General features: G+C 47.1%; 1 protein-coding gene across 4 annotated transcripts in view; it reads right to left on the bottom strand.

The window, feature by feature from the left end:
* ACO1 (aconitase 1) overlaps positions 1-22,535 on the bottom strand; it is a 418,934-nt gene that overhangs the window by 46,417 nt on the left and 349,982 nt on the right. The window lies entirely within an intron of this gene.

The raw sequence follows: 22,535 nt of genomic DNA, 5'->3' as shown, positions 1-22,535 counted from the left end.
TACTTAACTGTTATCCTAAATGTTCCTCTAGGGGAATTTTCATTAATAGTTTGAGCTATAAAATGTCTGACAGCCACAGGGAATCCCAGAGCACTTTTTACAAAAATATATACAACAGATGTAGGAAAGTGCCCCTTTTTGCATGATTACATCCTTAACTTTTTGCCAGATACCCGATGCTAACTTGACTGAGTGTGTAGTGAGACCCTGCTAACAAGGCCCCAGTGTGAGAAGTTGGCCTGGTATATGATGCCCACTATTCTAGTGCGCACCTTGCACCATTCCAATCGACCCTTATTGATGGTAGGTTATAAAGTCAACCTTATAGAAAGCTATCCTAGTGGTAGCTGTGGAGAGCAGCCTTGAGGCTAAGACTTGGAGACGAGTTAAGCAAGTTGTTTTACCATATATAATCCCTTGAGTACCAAATGAAAGCACACCACACAAGGTATATATCAAATATATATGTATTTATTCTACACACAACCCCTCTGCACTCTTTATGAGGTCAGAGGTAAAAGTACAATACAAGGAACTTAATTAGGATAGAATAAATTGCACAGTATATGTTTTGCCCTAGGGGCCTCACAAACCATATACTAAAATAGTGGTATAAGAATCACGTGAAAGTTAGAAAGCAGGCCTGGGGCCTTTGGAATCGCTGGGGCTTCTAGGAATAACCAAAGGCTAGGATGTAGGAGGCCCACGGGAGAAACATGCAATGTCTAGACACAGCCGCGGGTTACCATTGACTTTCGATGGGAAACAAACAAGTTACAATTTTTAAAGATTTAAGGGTACAAGGAGGTGAACTACGATGGAACCCTTTTAGACTAGGACACTTGGAGAGTCAATACCCACGGAAGCATCGGAGTACTCGTGTTACCTCACCCAGGGAAGCTGGGTGCATAGGTGTCTTTTCGTGTCGGGTTTTGTCGTCGATTCCAATGGAGAGCTGCGAAGAAGTTCTGCAGGCGACGAGAGGAAAAGTGTCCGGGTGGATCAAAGGGTGGATCGGAGATGTGAAGAACCTGAAAGCAGAGGAGACAGAGTCTGGGCCACTAGCCAATGACCAGGGCGGCGATAGGAATATGCCACTAGATGTCGGGTGATTTCAGGTGAAAAGGTGAAGTTTGTCTCTTAAGCCACGAGGTCCAGGAGGTGTCGACGACTACCAGGAGCTGGATTCGAGCTGTCTCACGAAGGATCTAGTTGACTGCAGTGTCGGTATCCGGGTTGGACCCAACAAGCCTTTTGCAACCGCAATCCACACAGGATGTCAAGATTGGCTTCGGTGCAGACCAGCAAGGTTTGAGGAACTTCTCCTTTGCAGGGAAGTTGGAGCAAGCCTGGAGCAATCAGGAAAGCAAATTAAATCAAGGATTGGTCTTCTTGGGGGCTCACTAGCCAATGGACTAGGAACCGCGAAGACGCGTCGAGCTGAAATGCACAAAGCAGGCCCACGGAACACTCGTGGAGTGTGGACCTCTGAGCTTCGGGGCAATAGGTGCTCGGGGCTGGGGTTTCAAGCACGCCAATGCACAACTTCGGGATACCTCGGGAAGTCGATGCAGGATGTCCAGGAGTTCCGGTCCCACGTCTCTCGTGTCCGCCACAGGTCTCAGCTTTGCTGGGAGCGCAGGTCAGCGTCAGAGATGTCTGGAAGTCCGTGTTCTGTGTCGCAGATACTTCGGGATCTGACGGGAGCCTCGAAAATGCAGACCGGCAAAGATGCTGTTGGTGCCAGTTTGAACAGGGTGGTCACTCTTTGACCACAAGGGAGATTTCTTCCGCCTTCCAGTCGAAATGGAATGTAGAAGGTCCAGGATATATGTTACAGAGTTTCATCCAGGGTAATCTAAAGTCCTAGGGACTGGGGTTCTATACTTTAAGTTTAGGGGTGGACTAACTCTAAGGTCCCTTTTATGGGTGGACCTGGGGAGGGGGGCGGTTACACCCCTTCCACTTTGTCCAGTTTCGGGTCAGAGCTGGGGCTGAGTGCCCCAGCAACCTAGTTTGAACTTGGAAATGCATGCAGCACCTTGTGGGCCCCAGGCAGTGTCTGGAAAGCATTCACTGAATGCAGCCCTCCCTGCCCCTATACACTAAAGTCTGTCTGGGGAGGTGCCAGCACCTCCCTGGAAAGGAAACCTATTGTCCAAGGCTCCCCTGCTGGAGTTTCGTCCAGCAGCAGGAGGGCAGACTCGTGTCTATGGCCGCAGCAGCCATTATGTGAAGCTGGGTCTCAGTTTAACTTTAACCGGGTTTAACAGTAACTACATGTCTTCTCCCTCTAGAAGGGTGGAATGCTACCCCCGCTGCCAGAACTGGCAAAGGGGGGGGGGGTAGTATTCCAAAGTGTTTGACACATTACACAACATGTTGTGAAAAAGGCAAACCAAAGTTAGCATTAACCGCGAGGATTATAATGCACTTCAGAGTATATGGTATGGCTATATCATAGAACAGCTATAAGGAGATGGTTCCGAAAGCTGCAGAGGGGCTCAGCTCATGCTAGGGCACCCTCTCACATAAAACCAAGCACTCTACCTCCATGATTGTCGAGGTCTGCCATAGGAGTGGCTTATAGGTTAATATGTGTCTATATAAGTATGTAGATATAGTTATACTATATGTAAGTAAGATTGCTGCCCACTGACTTTGGGGTACCTGCTGTACTTTGCAAGCCCTCTCCAAAGCAGCAATCCACTTGTGGATGTCATCCCCAACTTTGTAGGGTGGGACAATCTTGCTTAGGTTTCTTCTATTATCATAGGTCCTATCTTTATCCTTTGGGATAATGCTGCCACCAGTGGGTTCTACCCCCACTTAACGTTTGCTCTCTTGCAAGAGCAAGTCTCTCTTTGGCGATGGCAAGTTCTTGCCTCTCAATCCTCAGATTGACTTCTCTCATTCTGACCTGATGCTCTTTTCTCTCAGGGGAAGACATTCTCCTAACAGCATCTGACCCTAATGAGGCACCAGAGTGGCGAGATTCCCTCCTCCTGGGCTCAGTGTTAAGCCTGCTTGAGGGTCTGTGTGGGGCTATGCCCCCTCCAGCCCCATGTAGGCTATGGTTAGCCTGGGTAAGTGTTCCCACTATAACCTGACTATCAGTATCCTCCTCAGCGTCCTCCTCTTCTACCTCATCTTCCTCAATAAGATCAGGATCAGGGGCATCCTCTGAGGGCTGTCCCTCATCTGTATTAACTGGTAGGCCTGTGCTAGAGGCCTTTAGAGCATCATATTCTTCCATGTGCTCAATCAGATGTCTGAGGGTAGGGTTGGAACCCTGTTTTAACCTTCTAGATGTGCACAAGTGCCTTAGATCATGGAAAGTTAGGGTATCATATCTGGAAGGTATCCTTACAGGCTCTACCTCCACTGGGAGAGATCCACTTGGTTCTGCTCTCAGAGACATGATCTAGTGAGGTGTGGTGTGTGCACCTACCTACACTAAGTGTTACCTACTAAACCTCTCTAGGAGTTGTAGTAAGGGTGTGCTAGGTCCTTTGCTCTACAACAACTAAGTTCAGTAGAACTTTAGTATTTTAGGACCTGAATTATATGTACCTCTAGGTACCTTAATGTGATCTTTCAAATGATATCTCAAGATATTATGGTAAAACAATCAGCAAGCTCTTATCCCAACCGCTGCACACCAATGTGAGAAGTTGGCCTGGTATATGATGTTCACTATTTTAGTGAGCACCTTGCACCAGTCCAAACAACCCTTATGGTGATGGTTGTAAAGTCAACCTTATAGACCAGCTATCCTAGTGGTAGCATGGACAAAGCAGTCTTAGGCTAACACTCCAGAGAGCATGTGAAGCCAATTGTTTTACCAATAATAACCCCTTGAATATCAATTGAAAGGACACCACACCAGGTATATATAAAATATATATATGTATTTATTTCTAACACAAACCGTCTGCACTCTTTATGAGGTCAGAGTTCGAGATACAGCACAAGTAACTTAATAAGCATACGTTAAGTTGCACAATTACAATTCTGCCCTGGGGGCCTCGTAAACCATATACTAAAGAAGTGGTATAAGTACCACTGCAGGAATGGTGGGAGGCGCTAGGGGGCGCACACGCAGAATGGCCGCACTGTAGTGAGGCTCCTGCTGCCTGTTCCATTGATCCGCTCATGATCCTCTACCACCGACACCAAACTCCTTGAAACACTGCACAGCTGCGAGGTGTACCGTTCTGCAGACTCGGTGAAAATCTGAGAGCGCTCGGACATTCCGCCGTGAAGATACACCCGCGGAAGTGGAAGACCGAGAGCAGTGCTGGAGCTTATATGTGCGATTCGCTGCGTAGCTGGGAGAGGACACCGGCGCTGCGGGATATACAGCCGACGTCGCACTCCTGAACATCGTGTGGGGGGGAAGACATGACCCCCCCCGGGCTGGCCGGAGCATTGCTGTGCGGCGAACCGGTGAGAGACTGGGCCTGCAGGGGATCGTCCCGGGCTGGGTGCGAGGCCTGGCTCCCCCCCCCCCCGCCGTTACCAACATCGAAGAGGGCGGACTGCGCCTGATAAGCCCGACTGCCCTGGGAGAAGCGGGCGCCTCCATTGCGCGGCCCGTGTCCACCTGCGACCAGGGTTCGAGGTTGGGCCGAGACGAAGGGTTGGGCTCGGCCCAAAGTGGAAGAGACCTGCTCTGCGGTATATTACGCTGTTTTCGTCCGCTGGCGATGCATGAGCCCAGTGTACAGTAGGCCAACGGCCATTGAGGGGACACGGCCGAGAGCGGTGATAAGGCTTCCTCGAGTGGAGTGGTGACTGGGCACAGCGCAGTAACGAACTGTGATCTGGCACGAACGTGGACAGTAAGATATATGCTACCTACAGTGTGCCTGTGAGTTGCGACTCTGAGCCTCGAAACTGTGGGCTGCATACAGCAGAAGAGAACTGTGCCAGGCAGGACTCCTGACTGAAGGGCCAGGACGCGACTCCTCACAACACTGTATTGACTGATTGGATTGCGCCTCAAGTCGGGGCCAGACTTGTATGTATCGGGAGATTGCACGCTATGTGTCCCGCTGGCCCGTCCCTAATACGGCGTTGCCGTGTACATGCATAGCTGACATTGCTGGCTGGGGTGCCTGCTTCCTGTGAACGCAGCTCCACTGAACCCTGCACTTGCACGTATACCCCCCACACCTGGGCCTCAATTATCGCCTGGAGCTGAGGACTGGCGCGTTAGAGGCCTCCTTGCTTGGCTCCCCTCGGGACTACGCGACATTGTTCTTACTTTGCTACAAACAGAGTTGTGCCTCCATTCCCGCCTGCATCGTTTGCTAGGATTGGCGCATCAGTTGAAAGTGCACCCTTTATTTCTGCACTGGGCTCATGTGCGCCTACATCTGACCTCTCTCGGCTACAGCCCTGATCTGTGCACCTCATTCGTCCAACGCGAGATATTACGTATTCCACAATGGGTAAACCTGATAATAGGCAATCGAAGCTATCATTCGACTCAGCTGCCTCCAAAAAAGGGTTGCGCAATGGGCCGGACACAGGAGGGGCCCACAGCCCAGTGAACTCCGGAGCAAGCTCTAGCTCCCCTCCAGCGGACATACAGCAATTGATGCAAGAGATGAGACAGGGGTCTGCCACAATAGTAGACAAGGTAGACCGGATCTCGTCAAGAATGGACGCCATTGCACAGAAGATTGATGTCCATGAAGAGCGCATCACAGCAACGGAACGGAGAATATCTGACAATGACGACACCACGGCCTCCCACACCGCACAACTGTCACGGATGGACAATGTCCTCAGAATCATAGCTGCCAAAAATGAGGAGTTGGAAGCACGTAGCCGCCGCAACAACATCCGCGTCGTAGGCGTGCCCGAATCCACCAACACAGGGCGAATGGAAGAATATGTGGAGAGGATACGACTTGCAGCGGTTGGTCCCGACGCATTCTCCAAACAATTCATAGTTGAAAGAGCGCACAGATCACTTGGCCCTCAGCCCCAACCTGGAGCCCCACCAAGACCAATTATTGCGCGGCTTTTAAACTATAGGGACCGGGATACTGCCCTGAGAGCGGCACGCACAAACCAAAAACTATCTTGCGATGGTGTCAGCTTTTCTATTTACCCGGATTTCACGCCCATCGTGCAGGAACAGCGACGCAAATTCCTTGATGTCAAGAAGAAAGTAAGGGCACTGCAAATCGACTACGCATTACTGTATCCTGCCAAGCTCAGAGTGACCCACCAGGCAAAGCAGCACTTCTTCACCAACCCGCAACAGGTGCAGGATTTTTTGAAAACTCTACGACATCCACGAGCTGGTAATAAAAGGAACGACGACGAAGAACAGAGCGAAGCACACTCGATGAATGGAGATGGCTAGGCGAGGGGTCTGATTGGTGGAATGCTTGAATGACTCGCTGGCACTGGCCGAAGGGCCAATAAGATTACTTCAGTTTGACATGCTCACCGCTGCTGATCGAGTAGACTGTGGACACAGACTGTACTGTTGGTGGTAAAGTATTACAGGCACCACCCCCTTCCCTTCATTGTGCCCGCTTGAGGCTGCATAGGACGAAGGGCAAGGTGTGGGGGGTGGCTTTGTGTCTCCCTGGTTGACCCCTACAGGGTATACCCCTTTGGACATGTTTACTGCACTGCAGTTGTTGGGGTGGTTGCTAATTGTTTGGGATGGAGGGTGGGTTGGGGACTCTGGCACGTTGGGGTTGCTTCAGTGGGAGGTGGGTGGGGAAATGTTGGTAATGCTTGACCTGAGGCCTTATGCTCCCAGCAGTGTTTTTATGGTATTGCTGACAAGTATGCGTGAATATGAATGGTCCTCAGTAGATGACTGTAACCTGTTAACCGATGGCAATGGGAAACAATCTTCGCAGGTTTCATTTGACATGTTTACTCCTAATGACACTGATGTATCCCCTGTTCTGAGTAGGGTAGGACCCCTTGTAGTGTCACTTGGTAAGGTACTTGGGCCTTCTGCCTTTACTATGTTGGGGTTGTTTAAAGGGCTGGGAGGGAGGGACTGTTTGTTTAAGGACTGTGGTAAGAAGTTCGCTGTTAGGACTGTCAGAGAGTTGCTACACCTAGATCTGATGGGATTTCGTAAAAGTACTCTGTGGGAATGTATTCTCGCGAAGCATTTTGTACACACGAATATAGCTCCACGATGCTGCATTGGCATATATGTTGGGTTAAGGGCCAGAGTGTTGACTCCTGGGCCAGTGCCGAATGAGACACTTTATGATAAACCAATGTATTGCTTATGGGGGACACTGATTTAAATGTTTTGACATGGAATGTGAGAGGTTTAGGTGACCATAGGAAGCGACGTCAGATATTATCATATTTGGACCGCCACTCTGTGCACATAGCCTTTCTACAAGAAACCCACTTTAAGGTGCAGCCTTCCCAGACATTCGCCAAGAAATGGGCGATTCACAAGGTATTTGCATCCTACTCAACATATGCTAGAGGCACAGCAATCCTGGTAAAGAGCGGTACGCCCTTTACTCTGGTTGGCACTAAAATAGACCCCCAAGGGCGATACTGCATAATGTGGGGTAGACTAGGACACATTGCAGTAACACTAGTGTGCTGCTACGGCCCCAACATTGACGATCCCCATTTCTTCACGGACCTGTGGGCGGCAATTGTGGGAACAGGTCCGCAACATATCATTTGGGGGGGTGACTTCAACACTACACTAAACCCGATAATAGATCGATCACACCCTTCCCCTCACCATTACACGAAGGCAGGGGCAGCACTGCGGTTGGCGCTAACAGATTACAATATGGTGGACACCTGGAGGCTATTACATGCTGACTTGCGGGAGGGTACACACTTCACGGCACAAGCACGGTCATGGGCACGGCTCGACTATATATTTCTGACGCCTCAACTTTACACCTCCCTTGTTGACTCACAGCATCTCCCCAGGACATATTCTGATCACTCCCCTGTAAAAATCACCCTACGCTCGACAGATTTAGGCCCTCCTACGACTGCTTGGCGTATGCAAGCTACGATGCTACTAGACACGGCCTTTCAGGAAGAACTACGCACAGAGTGTTTAGACTTTAAGAGAAATAAAGATTCGGTTAATGATGTAGAAACGATCTGGGACGCATTCAAGGTGACTGAGAGGATATTGCATTGCTAAGGGATCCGGGGTTTTGAAGAGCATCATGACACGATTGTCAACACTGGAGGCGGAACTCAAACGCCTTGAAACGTCATTGGCTACAGGGCCGGATGATGCTATCCTCTCGACAATACGTGGAAAAATCTCAGAATACACGGACGAGACCGCTAGGGAAACGAAATTTCGGGGCAAATACTGGACTGCTCGCCGTTATGGCGAGGGCGAGAGACCGGGAAAGGCCCTAGCCGCTACATTTAAACTGGCAAGGACATCTAATGTCAATCTAGAACTTGAAAGCCCGGAGGGGGCAAGGCTGATAGACACTACACGCATCCTCAATTCATTTGTGCAACACTACAGCTTGTAATACACTTCTACTAGGGCAGGAGACCTCCAATTACAGGATTATCTGGCCGATGTTTCACTTGGTTGGCTTAGTGATGCGCAGAGAGCGTTTCTCAGTGCCCCTTTCGAGCTGGACGAGGTGCGTGATGCAATCATGAGCATGCAGTCGGGGAAAGCCACTGGGCTCGACGGGATCCCGATAGAATTTTATAAGACATACATAGAGTTTATGGCCCCGGTCCTGCGGGAAGTCTATGAGGACGCCCTTGAAGTGGGGCACCTGCCACCGTCTATGCGAATAGTACTGATTACTTCGCTACTTAAGCCAGGGAAACCGGCGAACAAATGTGATTCTTACCGGCCCCTTTCCCTGTTGAACTGCGATGTTAAAATACTGGCCAAATTGATTGCCACTCGCATCAGCCTCTTGCTTCCTACACTGATACTGCCCGACCAGTCAGGTTTCGTTCCGGGCAGAGCTACTTCACACAATTTGCGTACTTTTTTTTCTGTCCTCAACTCGGTATACGATGATCAGCCAATGGCGGCCGTCTTCCTTGACGCCACCAAAGCCTTTGACTCCTTGGAATGGGACTATGTGTTTCGGGTCCTGGAGCGGATGGGCTTCCCGGCGATATTCATATCGTGGATACAGCTCCTGTATGACCGTCCTGTGGCTCGAGTATTAATTAATGGCAAACTTTCCTCGGAATTTCCCCTTTCCAGAGGAACCAGACAGGGGTGCCCACTATCACCACTTATTTGCTATAGCAACTGAACCCTTGGCTGCAAAACTACGGCAACATCACAAAGACAGTGCACTGCGCTGCTTTCAGAGGCAAATATTAATATCAATGTATGCAGACGATATCACATTGTATGTGCGTGACCCGAGCGAGAATTTGAACCCAATTCTTAGAGAGTTTATACGGTTTGGTAGGCTCTCCGGGGTTCAAATCAATTGGAGTAAATCATGCATATTTCCACTCACTGCATCCACTGCGAAGTTCGCACTGGATTACCCCATCACTTGGTGCGAGGGGGATTTTAAATATTTAGGTATCAACATAGAGAGGGACAGAGATGAATTGCTTAGGGCCAACTATGGCACCACGATGAATCGCATTACCGATAATATAACGAGATGGATCACACTGCCACTCTCTATGGCTGGTAGGGTGTCCTTCATAAAAATGGTGATCCTCCCCCAACTGCTATACCTATTCTTGAATATCCCTTTTTACCCTGGCAGGTATTTCTTTCAGCAACTTCGGACGGAACTCATTAGACTTGTCTGGGGTGGGAAGACGCCTCGACTACGGTGGGACACCTTGACCAGACCCTATAATAGGGGAGGGTTTGGCATACCAGACTTTGAATTATATTACCAAGCAGCCCAAGCTCACTATGCATATTATTGGGTGCATCAACCCAAGTACATGCCTCAACTAGCGGCAGAGCACTGGCTCGCTCATCCGATCCCCATAGAGGGTGCATTTTACGCCTTGATACCAGGCAGGGATAAGACACCCACGACAGTGATGAGCACAGTTACTGCATGGTCCTGCCTGGCCAATAAGTTGGGGACAAGCCTGCTCTATGCGCCTCTATTGCCTCTGGCTTACCACCCCAGTATGCCATTATTACAAGAAGCGGGATTTCGTAGGCTGATGCAAAGTATACGGATTGTAACATGGGGAGACCTATACCATGATGGGACGTTTCGCACTATGGAGCACCTCTATGAAGGCATACAGCCATCTCCGTTGGATGTATTCCTATATCTTAGACTGCGCCAAGGGCTGAAGGCCCTTACCCCTGACTTTCCACATGAGCCCCCGACTTTCGCCCCGCTGCAACTTTTGCTGCAGAATGACACCCCTTGCAAACCGGTATCGACATTATATAGAACAGTACACACACAAATTGACTACCTACCACTTGCAGCTAGACTACGCTGGGACCAGGAATTAGAAACACCAATTTCGGACAGGCAATGGGACTTCTGTCTCCAGCAAACGGAGCGCATCTCTGCTAGCAGTAGATGTAGAATAATACACTACAAATTCTTACACCGACTGTACTACACCCCTGTCCGGATGTGAAGATTTAAACTCCGAATCACCGACAACTGTGACAGATGCCAGGCCCCGGGGGCTGATTTTCTGCATCTGGCTTGGGGGTGCGCAGAGGTCCGGCGGTACTGGGACCGGGTATTTGCAGCATTATCCAGGATGATCCATATTGAGTTGGACCCCTCCCCTACTTTGGCTCTTCTGGGATATGTGGAACCCCTACAGGCGGCACACCGCAAATTTGTTGCTTTGGCCCTTTTGATAGCCAAACAAAGGGTTGCGTGTAGGTGGGGTAGGGGCAGAGCCCCCAAATTCAAAGATTGGATCCGTGACCTTACTTATTGTCAGGAACAATTAAATACATACTCCGAATTGTTACCACTAGCATCACGGCCCAGGGATATATGGGCCCCATTGCAATGTTACCTAATACAAGAGAATGAGGATGCAACCGAGGAGGTGGCCACTTAGAAGACACATGGACTGACTTCATTAAAATGTTCTCCAGTGCATGATTATGTCCTAGATGCAGAATATGGGAACCTGAGTTGTGGCGGGTGGTCTGAGGCACCGTCCTATCTGGTACTGTGTAGCTATACTGGCGGGCACTGATTTGACTGTTCTGATGATATGTCTACTTTGAATGGATTATATTGCACTATTCACCTCGATCCTGCTCACTTGTAGACTGTCTCCTATTGTGGCAATGCTTTATTGGTGCAAAATATCGAAAACTGAATTGCGCACTATAGCCGCATGGGATGCGGGGCTCAGCGAGTCCTCTAATATGTTACATAACTGATTCTGGTCACCTAATTTATGCATGTAGTGTGGATTATGGATTAATGTGTGTACAAGTAAATGCACTCTTTGACATTGGGGAAAAAAAAAATAAAAAAAAAAAATAAAGTACCCCTGCAGGAATGGTGAATAGGCCTAGGACATCGGTGGGGCTACACTGAATAACCACAGGTTAGGAAGCAGGAGTCCCACAGGATGCGTGTGCAGTGTCTAAACACACGCGCGGGTTCTCAGACTTAGAATGGGAACGTACAGTTTAGAAACTAGTTGATTTCGGACAGTCCGGGTGGACTTCGAGGAAACCCAGTTAAATTAGGACACTTGGATAGTTATTACCCACGGGAGCACCGAAGTACTCGAGTTACCTCACCCAGGGAAGCCAGGTGCATAGGTGCGAAGTTGTGTCGGATTTCGTCGTTGATTCCTATGGAGAGCTGCAAAAAGATGCTGCAGGCGACCAGGAGGAAGATGTCCGGATGGATCCAAGGGCGGATCGGAGAAGTGAAGAACCTGAAACCAGAGGGGACAGAGTCTGGGTCACAAGCCAGTGACCAGGATGGAACCAGGACGGAACCAGATGATGTCGAGCTGCGATCAGGTGAAGAAGTGAAGCTCGTCTCTGCAGCCGCGTGGACCAGGAGGCGGCGACGACGACCAGGAGCTGGATATGGACTGTCCCACGAAGGCTCTCACTGTTGGCGGTGTCGGCTTCCAGATCGGAGTCAACTAGCCTTGGCAAAGGCAACCCACGCAGGATACGAAGATCGGCTTCTGGTACAAACCAGCAAGGTCTGTGGAGCTTCCCTTTTGCAGGAAAGCAGGAGCAAGCCCAGAGCAACCAGGCAAGCAGCGTTGTTTCAAAATGGAGTCTTCAAGATGGCCACTAGCCAAAGGGCTAGCAACCGCGAAGACGCCTCGAGAGGAAATGCAAGAGCAGGCCCCACACGGCCCTCGTGGAGTGTGGCGGGCTGAGCTTCGGTGCACTTACGAATCGGTGTTGGGACTTCTCAAGTCCCAATGCACAACTTCGAGGACGCCTCAGAAGATGCACAATTTAGCAAAGAGCAAAATGGCCAGGTGTCTGGTCCCTCGTCTCTCGTGTCCGCCACGGGTCTCAGCTTTGCTGGAGGTGTGAGTCAGGGTCGGAGAAGTCTGGAAGTCCAGTCCTGTGAAGCAGGGTCGTCGGGATCCTTCAGGAGCGGCGACAAAGCAAACCGGCAATTCGCTATGTGGTGTCTGTTTGCACAGGGTGGTCAATCCTTGACCACAAGGGAGATTCTTCAGTCTTCTAGTTGCAGTAGAATGTCGAAGGTCCGGAGTTTCATGTCAGAGTTTCAGTTCAGGATAATCTAAAGTCTCTAGACTCAGCTCCTAGCTTTATACGAATTAAAGGGGCTGGATTACCTGCTAGGTCCCTCCTATGGGTGGGACCAGGGAAGGGGGTGGTTACACCCCTTTCCCTTTGTCCAGTTTTGCGCCAGAGCTGGGGCTGGAGTGCCCCAGCAACTGGTTTGAACCGGACTATGCATGGGACACCTTGTGTGCCCCAGGCAGTGTCTCATTCCTTTCAACCCACCCTGCCCCAGTACACTATAGCCTGTCTGGGGAGGTGCTAGCACCTCCCAAGGCAGGAAACCTATTGTCCAGGCCTCCCTCGCTGGAAGGGCTCCCAGCTGCAGGAGGTCAGACTTGTGTCTGTGGCAGCAGCATCCATTTTGTGATGCAGAGGCTCGGTTTAACTTTAACCGGGTAAAGCTACAACTACATGTCTTCTCCCTCTAGAAGGGTGGAATGCTACCCCCGCCGCCAGAACTGGCGGGGGGAGGTAGTATTCCAAAGCGTATGACACCTTACAAGTCATGTTTTGATAAAGCTAAACCAAAGTTAGCAATAACCGCGAGGATTATAATGCACTTAAGAGTATATGGTATGGATATATCATAGAACAGCTATAAGGACATGGTTCCGAAAGCTGCAGACAGGTTCAGCTCATGCTAGAGCACTATCTCACATAAAACCAAGCACTCTGCCTCCAGGATTGTTAAGGCCTGCCATAGGAGTGACGTATAGGTATATATGTGTCTATATATAATGGTAGGTATAGGAATACTATACCTAAGCAAGGGATGATTACACGACCTTGCCCCAGCTGAGTGATCAGCCAGTTGTGTCAATTTGGAGGGTCAGCCAGGGGTGGCATAATTCATGCTGCAGCCCCTGGTAGGCCTTGGAAGCACCTATGCCCTGGGTACCTATGGTACACTATACAGGGGCTCACAAAGGTGACCCAATACTCAACTGGATATGTACCTAAAGTACATGGTATGAATTTAGAGAGAAAACAGCTGGGCTGTGGGTCTGATTAGCAGGCCCACAGCCACACTAGAGTCGAAAAACCAGCCGATCAGAGCAAAAGTGGGGGTGAACATAGGAAGCAGACCCTACTCTCCTACAGAGTCCGCCTTCAACAGTCAGTTGTCGAGATAGGGAAAACTGAAACCACTGCTCTGCACAGATGAGCTGCGACCACCACCATACCCTTGGTGAACACCCAATGGGAGCTGGTAAGGCCAAAGAGGTGCACGGTTAACTGAAAATGCTTGTGGTCTACCGTAAACCGCAGGTAGCCTCGATGGGCAGGCAGGATGAGAATGTGGAAATAGGCTTCCTGCTAGTCCAATGCTACCATCCAGTCACTCAGTTCCAGGGCAGATAGGACTTAAGCTAGTGTGAGCATCTTGAATTTTTCCTTTTTGAGGAAGATCTTGAGGGCTCGAAGGTCTAGGATAGGACTCATGCCCTTGTCCTTTTTCGGAACCATAAAGTAGTGGGGATATCAACCACAGCCTACTTCTGACACTGGAACCCGCTCTATGTTTCCCTTGGCCAAGTGAGTCCCAGAGTAAAAAGAAATGATCCTCCATCAGCCCGTCGTAGGATAAAACCTTGAAGTGAAGGGTGGTCTCGACGAGGAAGGGACTATCTGGAGGACCCACCTGTCCGAGGTCAAGTTAAGCTGATGGTGGCTAATCCAGTCACCAACTTGCCGCTAATGGTCTGGAAGGGCGAGGCTATAAAGGCTTGGAGGCTGAAGCAGCTGGGGGGTGGGAGGGAGGAGTGGGTTGGTGAACATGTGCAGAGGCGCCCATGTTGCTGCCTGGCAGATATCCAGTACTGGAACTCCATGTGCAAGGGCAGTTGTTGCAGATTTAGCTCTGATGGAATGAGCTCTTAAGCCTTTAGGAGGCTGCTTTTTCGCCAAAGCATAGCAGATTTAGATGCAGAAAACGACCCCATCAGTGATGGTCCACCTCTGCACTGCCTGACCTTTCTTTGCACCAACATACTCCACAAACAGTTCACAAACCTCCAGCCGCCTGACCCAGTGGTCTGAACAAACCGTGCCCTTGCAGGGGTTGCTGAACTTGCACAGCTCGTTGGCTGGGGTATGGCTGGCCAGCGAAAGCAGACTGGGGAAGTGCGGCGACTGACAGACCAAAGGACTTGGCCAGAGCCCGAGAGTCCTTAAAGCGCTTCAGCGCCATGCCTACCTGGTCTCTGAAGAGACGGGTGCCATAAAGGGCATATTCATGAGCAAGGCCTGGACATCCTCCGAAAAGCTACATGTTCTCATCCAGGAGAGGCATCTGACAGCCACTGTCTATGAAATCGCTCTGCTCACAGAGTCGTTCGTTTCCAGCCCACATCGAATGGCAAACTTTTCTGCATCTCTCCCATCTAACGCTGATTGGGAGAGGACGGACTCCTTGCGCAACCATTTCTCCCAGATTGGAGTAACGGGCCAAAAAGAATGCAGTGTTCACCAACCACAATGCAAAGCTGGCGGAAGAAAAAATGTACATGCCCCAACTATCCAGACTCTTGGACTTCCTTTCTGGGGGAGTGGGAAGGAACGCGCGATGGGTCGCTAAGGCCTGGACTACCAAACTCCCTGGGGTAGGGTGGGCGGTGAGGAAATTGGGGTCACCCGGAGCAGAGTGATGGAGGCAAGCAATTGTCCTATTCACAGGAGCCCTGTGTTGAGCTTAGACCAGGTTCCAAGACGGAAGTCCATGAAGGCCTCATTAAATGGCAGTAGGGGTTAAGAGGATGAAACTTCCAGCTGTAGAACCTCTTAATGTCTTGACTGCCACTTAAGGAAGCTGAAGGCCAGGGACCTCAGCTGCCCTTCGCACCACCACATCATAATACGCTCCCTTCGCCGTAGCCACAGTAAGGGGAGAAAGCATGCCAGTATCTGGAGAGGTATTCAGTCCACTGGCCCCACCCAGTTCCTCATACCAGTCTGTTTCCTCCTCAAGTTGGTCTTCTAAAGGGTCCAGCGATCCCCTCCCAATCTTCTCCCACTCCTAGCCCTTCAGAATAGAGCTCAGGAAATGACCTAGGACCTGGAGGTCCTGCTGGCGCCGGCTGATGCGATACCAGCTCAGTCATTGGAAATCAGAATGGGGCTGGCGTAGTGGAGGGTGGGTTGGGGCAGCACCCCGGCTGCCCACAAATGAAACACATGGCATCAAAATTCTCAGAGTTGGGTGGGGGATGCTCCAGCTCACGGAAAATCGGAAAGGCACAGAGCAGACGCAGGTGCAGATTCCATAGAACGAGGCCTTGAACGCTGAGGCTCCTCCGTCATGTTGGCCGATGAATGGAGAGGAGTCAAAGCAGATTTTGGCTTCTTGTGTCTTTTGTGACTCTTACCTGAATGTCCAGACGATTCAGAGTGGGAAGAAGAGAACTTGGGACTCCTGGAGTGGTGCTGGGACCTTCCTTTCAGCCGGGAGCGTGACCTCTGAGAAGACTAGCAACGCGTTGTCGCCTACCAAGCCACATGCAGCTTTAGGGGCAGCTCCCTCAAAGCCTTCGGAGCCATGGCCCAGCAGACGAAGCACGACTTCGAGTCGTGGTCGTGCTCCTGACACCAGAGACAAACAAAATGCAGGCCCGTCACCGACATGGCGCGGTGACCGGCGCTGCATGGCTTGAACCCAGAAGTCTTTTTGGACATGGTACCTATACACCAAAAAGTAGTCAACAAAAATAAAAAAATTAAAGAGTCTGACGAAAAGTGACTGAGGGTAGCTCTCTTCAAGGATCAGCACCTGACTGACGTGAAAAGAAAAGAATTGACGTCAGCGCGCCGAGGTGGCGCCTATATAGGTGACGCGGACGTCTCTTCCAGCGAGGACAATGACTTGACGTGGAGCTGACCGATGCCACCTGCCGGCAGACAGGGGTATTGCTCAAAGAAAAATCTTCCAGGCCCAGTCTGATGCCTGGCAAATTCAAAGCTAAGGAATCTGAGGCTCGATGTCTCAATCCGATATCATAAATTACTACACAATCATTTTCTTTTGAATTATGAGAGAATAAAGTAATAATTCAATAGTTAACAGAAAAAGAGAAGGTAACGGACATCCTTGCCTAGGGCTTCTAAAGAGACTGAATGAGTTGGAGGAAATTATATTAATATAAATATCAGCAGTTGGTTTAACAAATGGGTCTTTCATCATAATCTTGAAAGTCAAAATGGAAGATTACATATTTTTTACTTAAAAAAAAATACCACAAATTAACCTTATCAAATATGTTTCCGACATCTAATCCCAAATACCAATAGGAGAATTGACGGAAGCCGCCTAAAATAAAACATGACACACTAACTTTAAAAAAATTTAACTAATACAGCTTATCAACTTTGATCGTCTAATATTTTTAAGTAAACTTAGAATCTTGATTAGTTAATTAAATAGACCTCCGATTAGAGGCAGAGCTATAATCTTTAACTTGTTTAGGCAAAACTACAATTTGGGCATCAGTATAAGAACCAGAAATCAAGTTAGTGTCACAATTTTCAGGAAACCGGGGCAGTAAATAAAGCATTAAGTGAGATGAAACTGTTTGATAAAAAGCGGCTACCAGATCTGAGAGAGCAAATGACAGTTTGAATTTCATCAATATAAATAGTAGAGTCTCATTTATTTGTCTTTTTTCGGAAATGGTAGATCAAATTCAAGATTTTAACACATTTTGTATAATATCATTTAATTTCAAAATCTTGATTTCGGTTCCTTTAAACCATAAAAGATACATTAAAAAAACATACAGTTTTGGATACAAATATGAATAACCCATTGATAACCTGCGTAGCAATTATACATAAGAAAGTTACTGGAAAGGGTCTACATAAACCTTGCGCCCTTTTGTTAAAACAAATACAAATATAAATATATTAAAAAAGGCATCAACAATTAAAAAGAGGAGATCTCATAGTTTAGTCTTAAATTCGACCATTAAAGTGTACTCTGATATTGTCATTAGAAGTGAGTTTGCAGGTTATAATTCATACAAATTAATAATGAAGTGCAATTCCCCATGTCTTTGTTATCAACACTAAGTAAGTTATTTAAAAGATTTCAGGCAAACACTGACAATACACTATAGTTTTAGTCCTGCTTTGGCTCTTACGAAGCTAACAGCTAACAAGAATCTACTAACACCAAAAACGATAACTTGTGCAGTTTCGGTTCTTAGGATTCTGGCTCGAAATATGCCTTATCCTTGAACAAAAGGAACCTGGTTGTAAACGCCCCGCCTTGCGGTATCTTGAAACTCATTACTTTGAATATAGGCCCAAAAGGTGGATTTTAACAATCTTTTAGAGGCTTGAGACAATGAAGAAGGATCGTCCCAAAACTGTGATAGACCAATCTTTCTCAACCACAAACAGGCAAATCTAAGCCATTTGTTACTTCTGTTCTAATCCAGTTCCATGATTTACTCAATTCCAGCCTTATACTCTAATAACTCCGGCGTTGACCATAATCTCATCCATAGTGTAAGAGGTCTTAAAATTGCATAATGATCAGTCCATTTTACATTCAAGTCCAAAGTGATTGTTATTAGTGGCGTGCGAACAGGAAGACTTTTAACTGCTCTATAAAACTTATTTTCCCCCACCCTCAACATTCTTTTTACAGAAGGGTACCCATTGAACACTGCAGATTGGGCTTTATATTTAAACACCTCGAAGGCTGTAGAGACTTCCTTAGAAAAACTACTCCGATGCCTTTTCATAATAGGTAACGTATTTTGTGTCAGGGTTATCTTGTTTCTATTTGGGTCTTCCATGATAATTTAGTATCTAGAGAAATACCCAAATAGCTAAAACTCTGTACACGCTCCAACTTTTGACCATTCCAATTTCTGTTTGCCAGAAAAGTTTTGTGGGGATTTATAGCCATATATTTGGTAATGTTTATTGCTAGGCTTTTAGTTTTGCAATATGTATAGAATGAATCTATTAAACATTGTAATCCCTTAGGTGTTTGGGATATTAATATTGTATCGTCAGCGAATAACAATGCTGGCACCAATTCACCACTTAGTTTTGGAGCATCATTTTTACAGCCATTTAAAAATTTGGGGATATCGTTGACGTACAATGAGAATAAGGTTGGTGCCAGTACTCAACCTTGGCGAACACCCCTTTTTATGGGGATCGATTCTGTTAGTTCGCCCCTTGGACCCCATCTAACCTTAGCATAGTTATTTTCATGCTGCCTAATTATTTATTCAAGTAGGTTTGCTGGCAACCCTTGGCATCTCAATGTATCCCATAACAAAGCCCGAGGGATAAGATCAAATGCCGCCTTTAAATCTACAAAGGCGACATAAAGATGCCCCTTTCTTAGGTTTACATATTTCCAACACAAACAACAAAATCTAAAGACCTGATCTATTGTACTAACTTTAAGTCTAAAACCTGCCTGAAATTTGAAAAGTACAGTATTCTCCTCCAACCATATATTTATACGATTTAAAATGTGCCTTGTGAAAACTTTTTGTAAAATATCTATTAAACTAATACGGCGATAATTTACCGGGTCATAACGATTTCCCTTTTTAAAAATTGTAAAAATTACCGCCCCTTTTCAGGTTTCTGGAATTGCTGCTCCTGATGCTAGGGTGTTGCATAGGTAGTTAATGTAGGGTCCCCAGACACTGATATCGTGTTTCAATAAATCTCCTGGGATTTTAGCAGGTCCTGGGGCTTTCCCTGATTTTACTGCGCTAATCGCCATTATTGCTTCATCTAAATCAAACACTAGTTTATCATCATTTGTATTCAATATCAAACCATCATTGGGTATGGCCATACCACTATCTGGTGCTGCATACAGCCTTGTAAAATGATCAACCCAGGTAGCTGCATCAAGATAAATATCTTTGACTTCTTTCCCTGTTTTACTCCCTTTGGCTACAATCCTCCAAAAGCCCAATTAGTCCTTATTTTTGGCTGTGTTCAGGAAATCAGACCAGTTTTCATCGTCCCATATTTTTTTAGCCTTCTCAAGGGTATTCCTGTATTGAAACCTAATCTCCTTTATATTGGATATGTTCCCGTTTTGTTTTGCCATTGTTAGTTTGGTCTTAACCTTGCGACAGCCCTTGCCATACCAAGGGTTTACTTCACTACTGAGCGCTTTTCCTTCTCCATTCACCCTTTTTGACATTTTAGTCACTATCGCAGAAAATGCTATCCGTAGATCATTGTGTAATTCTAATACATTGTCTTTCCCTAATAATAGATCTGTATGGGGACCAAAAACGTCAGCAAATATGCTATAAATGTTTGCTAGTATATCATTATGTTCTGATATATAGGCCTATTTTAGGGACCGACGATTATTACTTGCTACAAAGTCATCGGGGATCATATCCAAGCTCTCAGTAGACTGGGAGCAAATAGGAAGAAGCCGGTCAGAGACTAACAATTGAAGGGGACGGTGATCACACTCTATTCTCTGGACCACTTTTAAATCAATTACATAGGGCCAGAAATCGATTGATAACAATATATTTTTCCTGCTATCTAGGGCCTTCATCCTCTCCCCCCCCCCCCCGCCTTGTAGGTGTGGGTCTGTCTCTCAGCGCCGGGACGCCCCATTGCTGGGGTAGCTGTTGCGCTTCACCAAACCTAGAAATTAGAAATTAGAAATATAATTGTTTTGCTACGGGATTTTCCCCTACAAAATGTGTGTTCTTTTGGCCTATCCGATGGAAGGCATTCATTGAATGCTCGTAGCCCATGCCCAACCACCAATTTCATAAATTGAACTATTGCCACGATGCAAGGTACTGTACTAGGGCTATCTAGTACAGGAATATTGTTAGCAATATCTTCGTCTTCGAAAATATTACAGAGCCCTACAACTGGTTCAAAATTACAGTTTAGATCCTCACCTATTATTATGCCTGCTTTTGTACTTGATGAGTTTAAAATAGAGTGCATATGTTCTATTACCAGTGACTCTTTTGAGGCCGGACTAGGTCTATTGTAGACATTAAATAAATGAAGTACTTTTCCATTCTTAATTGTAATTTTTATACCTACTATATCTTGCGAATTTATGCCCCCTCTGGGTCATTTCGATTGCGAGAGTTAATTTGATCCATATTACTGGGCCTCCCTCTTACCGATGGAGTCGCATCCACATTAAATGTCTTATAGCCTACTCTATGCGGGGTTTCTAGGGCCCAAGTCTCCTGTGAGAGACAGATGTCACTCTATTCAATGTACCAGTGCCAATCTGGATCCCTAAGATTCTTGCTAAGTCCTGCTATGTTCCATAAAATGAAACTTTGATCTATTATTAGGTTTAATGGCTATCTTGGGCACAGCTGACAAATTACAACCTATATTATGAGTATCACTGATTATTGTAACCACATCTAGAGGCTTCAATACAATGGGCTGGGTTATAGGTACAATTCTACCCCCTTCCTCCATCTTTTGCTCTTGTAACTCCTAAAATCCCTTCCTGGTTATTTAGATTCATTGGGGTGGATAGTCCCTCTATAATGGAGGCAGTATCCTGTTTCCCTGATGCCATTATTTCCAATGTTACTGATGTTACTTCCACTCTAAGATTTGTGATTGGTTGTCAATCAACAGCCTCCAAAGGTGAAAATTCCTTGTATCTATTCAAGGTGGGTAAGGGAGTGGTAATGTCATACTCAATTTTTCCAATAGGTGGCCTGTAGAAGTAGCCCAGGGGTAAGGCATAGATGCAAGTCCTCTGGTTTGAAATTTCCTCATGTGTTCTTAACAAATTACGGACCATGTGGGGGACGCCCACAATTTATAACAATACAATCCCCTTATATATTCTTAGGGGATTTACCTACCCACCCGACCCTGCGAACCATGAAGATATTCATTTTTTGAGGATTACATTTTTTAAACTTGGTTAACCAGTCAACAGTTTTATTTCGGAGGTTATGCCAAGATTCCTTTTGTTCTCTTATTAAAGTGGGGACACTGGCTAAAACCAAAACGTATGGACATGCAGCTGGAGGAAGCTTTAGGATATCTGCATTCGGGATTAGGTCAGTTCCTTTTGGACTATGAAATGTCCGTGAGCTATTGCCCATGTTTGGCTGATACACAACCGACTCAATTTGGGGATCAGTATTTCGACCTTCCACCCCAGCTTCTGTTAACTCAGGTCTACCTCCCCCACTAGGCATGTCAAATCTGGTTTGTTCTGAGGTTTGTCCACTACGAGTGTCCTTCCTTCTACTTATAGATATATTTCTGGCCTCAGCTATTTGTTTTACCCATTCCTCAAATAATCTTTTAGCATCCTCGCTTGAGGTGCCTAAATGATCTATAGCCAGGTTTAACCGATTTATTTTTACATCCATGGCCCTAAATTTAGCGTCTATTAATCTGGGTTTTCATGTGGTCTGTTTTTAATATAGACACAGCAGAATGTTCTACCATCCTAGCACCCTCACTAGGCAGAACAGAACATGAAATACAATCAGTCTCAGTTTCAGTTTGTGTACCTACGGTGTTGTATGAAGGTACCTCTTGTTCGTACTCCTCTATTTCTTTTGGTGGGTTAACAGTTCCCTCTAGTTTCTTTTTTATGGCACCCTTCTTAGAACCGCTTTTGTTTGATTGCTGTATGTGTTTAGGTTTTACTTTGGGAGCTTGCCTTTGTCATGGACCTCGTAGCCTCGATGATATTCCAGGCCTTTTAGTGTCAGATAAATTAGGGGTAGTTGGGATGCTCAATGTGGGCGATGCAGAAAAGTTTAATGGGTTAGAAAGTGGAGCTAATGTT

The sequence above is a fragment of the Lissotriton helveticus genome, chromosome 2_1 (assembly GCF_964261635.1).
Source record: "Lissotriton helveticus chromosome 2_1, aLisHel1.1, whole genome shotgun sequence".
Lineage (NCBI taxonomy): Eukaryota > Metazoa > Chordata > Amphibia > Caudata > Salamandridae > Lissotriton > Lissotriton helveticus.
Note: the sequence above shows the minus strand (reverse complement) of the source record. Positions and strands in the feature narration are given on the sequence as shown.